The sequence below is a fragment of the Habropoda laboriosa genome, unplaced genomic scaffold (genome assembly GCF_001263275.1).
Source record: "Habropoda laboriosa isolate 0110345459 unplaced genomic scaffold, ASM126327v1 scaffold9, whole genome shotgun sequence".
NCBI lineage: Eukaryota > Metazoa > Arthropoda > Insecta > Hymenoptera > Apidae > Habropoda > Habropoda laboriosa.
Window position 1 is genome coordinate 4,000,368 of NW_017100191.1, and position 10,353 is coordinate 4,010,720.

The window sequence follows — 10,353 nt, forward strand, 5'->3', positions numbered from 1 at the left end:
GAGCCGCCTATCCCCGTGCCGGAAACCGATTGTTTTACGGAAATACAATAGCTCACGTGCTCACTTTGTGCGAAATTACTTTTATTTATTTATTTCCACGGGTGTAGGCTTATTTATGTACAAAATAACGTGCACAGGGAATAGATCGAATATTGATAGCTGCAAATAAAAAGAAAATAAAGTAAATATTGAATTAAATTTTTAAATGGTGGAGCAACTTATAGACCACCTTGTAGTTAGATAACAAAAATTATGAATAAATTGCAAGGATTATTCTGGGCTGCGTCTCGTGTACCGATGTAAATTCTGGAGAGAATAGCAACTGATTTTTTTTCCTTTTTTCTAATTCGGTAGAATTTATTTTGCGGAGATTGTTGAGAAGGAGGATTAGAATTATGAAAGTTGCGAGGCGTCGAGGCGCACAATGCGTAATTGCGGAGACGCGAGGATGTGGCGGCCCCAGCGGTCAGGGACTTGGGAACAGATGTCACTCTTTTTCCTGGAGATCCTTTTCACAGAACGCCCGACAGATTGTCGGCCTTTTCGACGGATATTGAAATACATAGGAATACAATGTAGTAGTACTCTTTATAATGAAAAATGTCAAGGAACGCATGAAAAAATGTTTAGAATGTAACGGTGAAACGTTTGAATACTCGTTGTTAATTAAAAAAAAAAAAATATTCAAATATACATATGTACCTTTTATTCGCAGAAACACTCGAAAAGTCACTTTATGTAAAAGATAAAAAAGAAAAAAGAAGATGCAATTGCACTTTACAATTCCATTTCACAGATGCACTTTGAAAAAAAAAAATCATACTATCATCTTATTGAACAGTGCAACATTTGCCCCTACGATTTTTTTTTTTTCTAACTTCACTTCGAGCCGATCTACAGCCCAGGCCCAGTTGCCAGAATCGCCCTGTGTACTCCCAGATTGGCCTGTTATATCCAAAGGACAATAGCGTGTGCCTGTTCCTCCGGGCTCCCGGTGCAGAGCCACCTGAAGACAGGCCAAGGTCGCCACGGGGCTAGACGTTGTCGAGGACCAACACAGAATGGTTAGTGGCGGAAGAGGGGGGAAGGGAGAGAAGGAAGCGGAACAGCAGCTGTCCCGTTTCCAGAATCGCGAGGGGCGCGTGCGCGCCTCTCGCTTGGGGGTCATCCAAGCGACTCGTCGAAGGATCACAGGTAGACCGGGTCGAGCAGAGAGAAATCCAGCCCTAACCTCGATTCGAAGGCCCGTGGCGAGGCACACCTGACCCGGATCAACCTAGAAACTGAGCCGGGGATAGTCTGCCTCGGTTCAGGTTCAAGTTCAAGGCTATATGCAAGCATATGGACGTCTTGTTTTTCACCCTTGGGCCTGTACAGTCGAGGGTCGCTCGGGTTCCCCGGCCAATTCGGGGGTTTTATGGTAGTCAAAGTGGCTGGTAACACATGGTCGAACATGGTAATTAGATTTATGGCTGCCTAAGACTTTCCTTAGGGTCTAGTACGAAGACACTTTTCTGAGAGACACTTGTTAGATTTGTGGTTTAGTTATTGTTTTTTTTTTTTTCTTTTAAGATCTGGATGTGGTAGTTTCTTACTTGATTGTGAGTGAAATGGAAGTTTGTTGTTAATTGGACTTGCCTGTGTGATAATTTGACTGTAATCTGTGCCAGGAGTATAGCTCGTTAGGTTAATACCACATTAATTAGGGAATTAGTGAATCCTTCTGAGTGAAGGATAGTGATGCAGGTTTCACAGTTTAGCGATTAAGTAAAAACAATTAGGAATTTACTGATCCCTGTAGCTTGTAGAATCAGGCAACTTCTGTTGATAATTAGGTAACTAGAATCAGGAATTTATGGTGAAAGGATGATGTATTAGAAATTTGTAAGCAGAAAATTGGGAATTTGTAGCATTGATTCTTCAGATTGGATCGAGTATCTTTTTAATTATTAATAAGACGATAAAAATGTTCTTTTGTAATTGAATGAAATTGTATATCTTTTCAAGGGTTGAAGAATGGTACTCTGTAATTTTTTGAAAAATATCGCTCACCGAGGATTAACGACTGTATGTACCATCGTGTATAACCTACAAATTATTCTACATTCGACAGAAAAATTCCGCTGTTATCGCCTAGTAGAATAGAATCTCAGGGCGGCAGCTTGTTGATTTCTTCGATCAGATCCACGAACGCAAATCGAGACGTGATTAAATCGCCGCTGTAGGTAATTAGCGGGAGTAGAGTTTAAAAAATGCGACGTTCCCACGCTCTGGATGCTAAACAACAGGATAAAGCAAGGTGAAAACACGACGCAGAGACGGCGATTGTATAACGGCGGAGAGGTGACCGGGTGTCAAGAGCACGGAAGACGGGTTTTTGTCGCGTCCAAGCGTATGAATATACACTTGGAGGTCTTGTTAGCGACATTATCGGTGACTAACGATTATGATCACCAAGGCCATGCGTTCTGCACGACCAATGCGTTGCCCGTTGTCCCTGCACGCTTAAAACTTTCGATGCAACCTCGGTTACTTCATTACGAACTGCTACAGAAAGAAAGTAAAGGCACCAATATCTCAGCAATATTACTGAAGATCTCGAAAAATGCTTTTTGCAATATTTTTTTTTTAACGAATTTTCGAATTCGATGTTTCCTGATTTTCATACTGACCTATTGGATAGGAAGAGAAAGTAGCAGGTTCGCTACATAAAAATTAAAAGTATCAAAATCTCAAAAATTTCATTTGCCATTTCATTGAAGATCTCAACAAAATTTTAGTAATTTTTTTCAAGGAATTCTCGAATTTCATACTCCATGATTTTGATACTGAACTATTGAGTAGTGGGAGAAAGTCGATGCACTATATAAAAAATAAAAATACATAAAGCTCAACAATATCATTGAAGATCTAAAAAAAATTCTCCTTCGAATGTTCTTTAATATTTTTTTTTTTTTAAATTTTCGAATCCAATATTCTGTGATTTCGATGCTGAAACTATTGAATTAGAATGGAATTGTTGGATTATAGAAGGAAGTCGGTCCAAGTTCCCCTCGTCTGGCCCAGAAACGAGACCAGAGGTCGGTGATACGTGCACCGCTGGTCAAAGATCTCTGCTCGCGCGACGAGCAACGAGGAAACAGGCACCGCAACGCTTGTGCGACCTCGCCGGATCGTTTAGCGTCGTTCACGAGCAAGCCTTAATCACGATGACCTCGTGCCACTGTTTACGAGCCGCCACAGCCGTCGCAGAACCAATTTTACGTTATCGAGTACACCTTTAGTTGGGCACGACTCGCTATTTTTTTTCCTTCTTTTCTTTTTTTATTTATTAAGCTCACGACAGCGTTGTTTCTATCAGAAGCAGGTTGAAAAATTCAAAGTTCTATTCATAAATAATTCATGTACCTTAGTACACGTGCAATAAGTAGAAATTTTTAATACTTTCGTATTGATGATGAGTTCGGTGGAATGGGTCCTGTTCCTTGTCTTTTAATCTGTGAAGTGCAGCATCGGTGGTCGTCACGACACTCCGGGATGGGTGACCGTTCCGCTTTTTTAAAGCACAGAAAATTGTCGATGTAGTGGTTAATATGGTGGAATTTTTCTTTCTTCAAATGGAAAATGTGTAAGGTCTTCCATGGTGTTTTCTTCCTCGAGATCTTTGAATAAGAAAGAAAGACTTCCTTGTTTAAAAAAAAAAGTCTTTACAATACATATATGTACATCAACTCATACATCAATAATAAATTATCTTAGAAGTATATTTAGAAGCACTGATTGCTTAGGTATGATCTTCTTTGGTGGACGATGAAAAAAAGAGTGTCTCGAGAGTGGATGATGATGTATGTATGCAAATCTTGCCCCACATCGTAGCCCAAAGTTGCCAACATTGCTTATCGCCCGCCGTGAGTGAGATCATATTCGGTGTCGCATTCTAGGAAATGCGTATTCGATTTCATAACGACGCCATTCTCCTCTTACGTCTCCAAATAATTTCCATCAAACAATGACCAAAAAAATATATCATTAAGAGACGAAATATAAAATACCAAAAAATTACAATGCTCATCGGATGAAATAATTGCACGAAAAGTAATTATCCGTGTACATAATGTTTAATAAAAATTGCAATTTCATGGTAAAAATTCTAACCATTACATTCACAGAGTAAAACCGTGTCTGCTCGTGAAAATTCGTGTCGATTTACCACGGTGAAACCCTTTGATCGGGGTTTGTGTGAACAGAGAGTTTACCAAGAACGGGGCAATTTTTGAAGGCAAATAACGCGACGGCTGGGGTTTTCTCGTGAGAGAAGAGGGTCTCGTCTGAAACGCAGTGAAATCGTCGAACGCATTTCACGATGGAACTCCATGGAGGCCTATATCGACCTTGGATCGGGCGGTGTTATTAAAGCGCTATCGCGGTGCAACGTTAATGCGTTCGACTTCTCTGAATGAATTCCTAGCATCTCGCATGATTCTTTTTACGGCTACCGCCATTAGTCACGCATCGCGTGCTACCTATAATAGGCATTCGCTTCGGCTTCTTCCGTTCCTCGAGGTACAAATACCCCGTGGTTCGTCTCACGAATTTACATTAAGCGCTGAGCGGCAAAATTTTTATGTGATAAGTTGCATTTTAATAATATCGCTGAGAAATTATTTCTATTACTTCATGCAGCGAAAATAAAATATTGATACTTAATTACGGCGGAGGTATTTAAAAAGGAGTTATAAAATGGTAGAAGGGGAATTAATATTTTCTGAATTTCGCAAACGAGAAATTAATACTGATCTCCTTGCATAAAAATTAAACTTGCCATTTATAATTTTCCCGCACGAAAATGTAAATTTCATAAATCAAATATATTCGCGAAACTTAAATTCCATTAATAATAAAAAAAAAGCTGCAAGTACTCGCAAAACATTCGATGCAAATTAACATTATCTAGTTTTTCAATTTCGCTAAAAACAAATTAACGTACAAGTTAAAAAGAAAAAAAAAAAAAGAAAAGGAAATTGCCATTTGTAACTTCCTGTGCAAAATTTCAGATTTCTACTTTTCCTCGACAGTAAGTTAAGTTCGCCTCAATAGGTGAAGAATTCAAAAGGATTGTACAGGGTAAAATTTTTCCTGGAATCCGTGGTCGATCGACATTCAACGCTCAGCTTCCTCCTGGCAAAAGGAATTTCTCCCTGTCGTTGAACCCTGTCAGGCGAAACCACAGGCTTTCGGCTTCTATTTTTAGAAAAAGAAACCCTGACGGACATAATAGCCTGCACAGCTGACCAGGGTGTTTTCAGGAGCGTGTCGGCTGGTTCAGAGAATTCAGCCACTCTCTTCCAGGCTCGTCAGCCTGAGCCGAGGGTTGTCCTCGTTCCTCTCTGGCCATGACCCATCCCGCTAGCCCTGGCTGGATGTAGCGACACCCACGCACTCACACCCTTGAATCCTACGTCCACCCCGTGAAAATACGACAGTGGCGCGCAAACTTTCTTCGATGAGCTCTATATCGATTCTCGAGTACAACACGATGCACAGTGGCTGATTTTATGAATGATTCTTTGTTTTTTTTTTTAAATACTACCTACGTAATTTGAAAAATGTTTAAAACCGACGTATAATAAATCGTACCGTTAGATTTACATAAATTAAAATAAAATTGCGCTATTGACGATGGTCAGAAGTAACAAAAAAATGTCTTTGACATCGATGTATTAATTATCAATAAGGATACAAATTTTCGTAAACAAGATTTTCGTAAAAAGATTTTAATGTATACAAATTGATATATTTTCGTCGTATTAAATTTTGAAAGATCTCCTTAAAGTATTTCATCTTAATTATACGAAGTTAACTGAATTATTAAAACATACATTGGAAAGTACCTAATTTCATTGCAACTCTACAATGATTCCTAATTTAACTTCGTCTTGATTGCTGTGGTAAACAATGTTATATTCATCTACATATAAGTCGAGAGTCCCACCAACTGCATTTCAGATCACGAGTTGTGAGAAATACAGGAGCGAGTCTGAAAACGAGTAAATGCACTGAATACTTTGCAATTTAAAGTTATATCGAAGAAGCTCATATCGTTGCTACTTTCTCATCTTATTTCCTTTATTTCGGTTATTTCATTTCGTTACTATTATGTTACTTATTAAAACTGTGCAATTAAACAACGAGATAATGCTTACGATAATAATAATAGTGCGTTCAATTATCGAATAAATTTTGTATGGATCAGTAATTTTATTTCTATATCAATATTTATTATTCAATACTACTACATTACTTATATTACTTATGAAAATTGTACAAACAGAGAAACAGTAACATTACACCATAAAAAATCCGCGAACTTAATAAATTTTATGTGAAAATTAATAGATAAATGTGACACATAATGTGAGACATAAATATGAAAATTATAATTCTGTTCATATTTTCTTTCTTTATCAGAACTAATATTCCGCGAATATTTTTTCATTGAACTGTTACGTGGTTAGATATTAAATCGATGGAATGTTTTTTTTATATCGTTAAACAACACTGGTAGTGAAATTTCTTTGTGTAGTATTGACTGGTGTAACGTTCGCGACACTTTTTTGTTGTAGTGGAATTTTTTTTCATAAAATACTGAACAGTGATGGCGGCGAAATTTTTCGTGAAATATTGGACAGTGACGAAATTTAAAAGAGAAAAAGAAAAGAAAATATTGAATAGCAGTATCATACTTGGACAGTGGCGGTAATGGAATCTTTTAACGAAGTATCAAATAGTAAGAGAATATTACTAAATGAAAAATAACAGTAATAGAATTTTTTACGAAATTCTAATTATATACGAAATATAACAAGATTAAATAAATACGAAATATTAATTTTAAAAAGTTTCAAAATTCTTCTAGGAATATTAAATTTAAAAAGTTCCAAAATCCCTGAGTGGTCGACAATTTGATTAAGAATTTTTAAAACTCGGTGTAGAACACTGTAGAAAGAATTGCTAATAACTGATCTTCCAAACGAAATTAATCAAGCACGAAAAAATATTCCAGCTTTTAATATAGCTCGATCATGTGGAATCAAAGGCTGATTTTCATTCACATTTCGACCTGAAAATTTGTGAATTAATGGAAAGCCGGCTCCATTGAAAAACGGGTCACAGGCCACAGGTTGTGCATCACTGATCCACGATATTCATATATACCTACCTGTCTGTGCAATCTTCTCTGTGTATTCGTGTGCTCCAGGTGTGTAGGTGTGCAAGCGCATGCGTCAGTGTGTGCTTATTCAGGGTGTAACAGGTGGGTGACGTCACGGCCAGGGTAGCAACCCCCCTCCACTATCCTGTAAAAGGGTGATCCACCATTCTGCGACTTGGGATTTGATTCTGGTGTTTCATGGACATCAGGGACAACGCAATTTCGATATTCATAACGGAGACCATAACAGTTATAACCTTAATACAAGAAACGATAGTGTAATAGTACTTCTCTCGATTTAAATGTTTTCGATTTACGAACGATCAATATAAAATTTATTTGGTTATCGATAACCTAAATCGATCTGAAACTTACGAAAAGTTTTAAAGTAAAAAGATGGAGAAAAGAATATACAGTTCAAATTTTTAATCGAAATGACAGGAGAAATGATAAAAGAAATGATAGGCTAAAGCTAAATTTTTACAGCCAATAACCAAAAATGAATTTTAATCGTTTATATTGGTTTAAAAATCAATATTTTTTAATCGCGTTAAATTCTGAAAATCTTCCAAGATGTTTTAAATGAAAATTTTTCAAATAATCGTTACCGTCGATCGGCAAGTCGATCGCCATTTTATCGATGATATTCAGCCTCGAATTTTCTTATTTGAATGGTGAAAAAGGAGCCAAGTTTGATTTTGTATTATGAAATTAATGTTATATGTTATCTTCGAAGCGTGTAGGCATGTGTTTTGCAGTTTGTTTTCATTAGTCAGGATAGAAAATAGGACGGTGCGTTTGATGGAAGCGTAAGCTCGGATCTTCTAGGAAGTTGTGCTTTGCTTAACCCTGACGTTAAGATGGTCCTCTTAAATAATCTGCTTTATGGAGTGTTTATGCCCGGTTTGGGATCGTTAAAAGCAAACTGAGCAGACTTCGGGGGGAGGTTAGATGAACTTATACTTCTTGGAAAAAATGAGAATTGTCACTGCATTCGGTAGAATGGTCGGGAGAATATTTTTAATCGAAAATTTCTCGTGTTTCTGTTCTGATTAAATTATTATTACGAATCCCTACAGTACATCAATTACAATATTTACACGAAGCTTAGGGTGTCTAAGGTATTCGATTATTATGCTAATAATTCTGGGACGTGTCAGTGGAGATTTTTCACTTTCAACGTAATCCCTCGAATGACAATATTTGCTCGTTTTAAGTGAAATTCTATTGATTAAATTATATAATTTTATTTTCTTTCGTATTTTTATTAATAACAAAATTAAAGGCCACACACACACACACACGACGACGACGACCACGACGACGACGACAAAGTGGTTAATTCCACGAAATTGCTAATAATAGATTTGAAAAGGAGAAAAAGTAATAGCGAGATCTCTCGTTTTTCTTCAGGTTAATTCGTTGCACGTTCAATCAAATTCGAAGAACGCGCGTCGAATTCGATTCGAGCGGAACGAGTGCGGCAGAAATTGTAGCCAATTAAGACCAACCTCTGTCTGGTTGCCAGTATCGATCTTCGAGGACCTCGAAACGATTTTCCAGCTCAACAAACTTCTCCATGCCACGATGCGTGCTCGATTATTGTATTTTTTCCGGATTATCGTAACAGAGACGTGTGCATCCCTCCGTTTTTTTCTTTCTTTCTTTTATCGTTTCGTCTCGCGAGGTACAGCCAATAATTCGCGATAAATAATAATGCGGGTAACAAAGCCACGTCAAAGGTCAAGATGATGACTAAGAATCAGCGACGATAATTCAGAAAATAGTATTCTTCCCGAGAATCTCTTAATCTCCCTCCGTCTTATTGAATAAAAAAAAAAAACGAACGAAATCTCCTCCAACCAGTACATGACTTTTCTTCTATTTTTAACATGCATAGGAAAATATATCATTTTTATCGAACGTTTCGTTTTTCTCGTTAGTTAATTCAAATCTCGAAGGAGTAATCCTCAGACCGCAGAGAAATCTATTTCCTTGGAGCGCAAAGGTCAGAATCTGCATCAAGGAGGCTCGTGGGCGGTGGTGCATTTGAGAAAATCTTGAATTACGACTGCATACGGGACGACAGACATATTACTCGTTCACGTGTGAAAAACGTTTATTCGGGGACGTAGCCAATAAATATTTCGTAGAACGATGAATTAATTACATCTCCGTAGATTAAGATTTGCATAGTGTATTTCCCTCGCGAGGCGCATTAAAAGCTCGTTCAGAGACGTTAGACTCGTTCAATTACGGAACAGCCAGAACCGCGGAAAATGAAATGTAAGAGGATCAACGTTGTGACGTGTTAAAGAAAGAAAACGTTGTTCTACGTTTGGCCATAAAGAAAAGGAGAATTAAAATCGTAGGTGGAAAAGTTGTGGAGGCCGTAGCGCAGAAAACGGCGCGTTTGCGCAGCGCAGGTATGGGGCACCCTACGGTGCAGGGTACGCGCGACAGTGAAAGTAGCGAGAAGCTGGGCGCTGATTGGTCGACTGCCGGCCGAGGTACGGTGGAGCCTGGCAGGCACCCTCGTGCCTGCACGGTCAGCTCGTACGCCTTCAGTCAGTGGCGGACCGTCGAGGTGGCAACGTCGTTGAGTGATGCGCATGCGCGTGTGTACCACGCAGCTTGCCGTCTACACGAAACGAGACGACAGGGACAGAGAGAGAAAGAACGAAGAAGAAACAAGCAGGTTATAATACAGTGTATTTGTGCATCCAAAAGCGGCAGAAGAAAAGGAATTCCTGTGCACGCGTGTGTATATATGCAACGAGTGTGACGTAACGCGCGTGGTTATACACGGTCGTGTTTTGTTTGTGCGTCGCGCGGCGAACCGCCGCCGGGCACGTTTGTCGGCGATGCACACGTGCGCGTTGCGCCGTGAGACGACGCAGTTCTTCTGATTTCTTCCGCAGTGACCGCTGGAAAAGGATAGAGATAGAAATATACGTCAGTGTGAAATAAGTGCGTATATGTGTGTGTTTGTGTTATGTGCGCGCGGCGAGAAGAGAAAACGAGAAAGTAGAAAGAGAAAAGGACACACGAGAAAACTCGGTCGTGTGGCGAAGAGGAGCCGCCGGTGAAGAAGAGGATCAGAGAAAAACGAGGGGAAAGAGAGAGAGAAAGAAGGAAAGAGT

At 38.8% G+C, this 10,353-nt stretch overlaps 1 protein-coding gene across 2 annotated transcripts in view; it reads left to right on the forward strand.

The window, feature by feature from the left end:
* Positions 1–10,353, forward strand: part of LOC108570104 (ecdysone receptor) — a 142,650-nt gene that overhangs the window by 98,230 nt on the left and 34,067 nt on the right. The gene's annotated exons all lie outside the window — the stretch shown is intronic.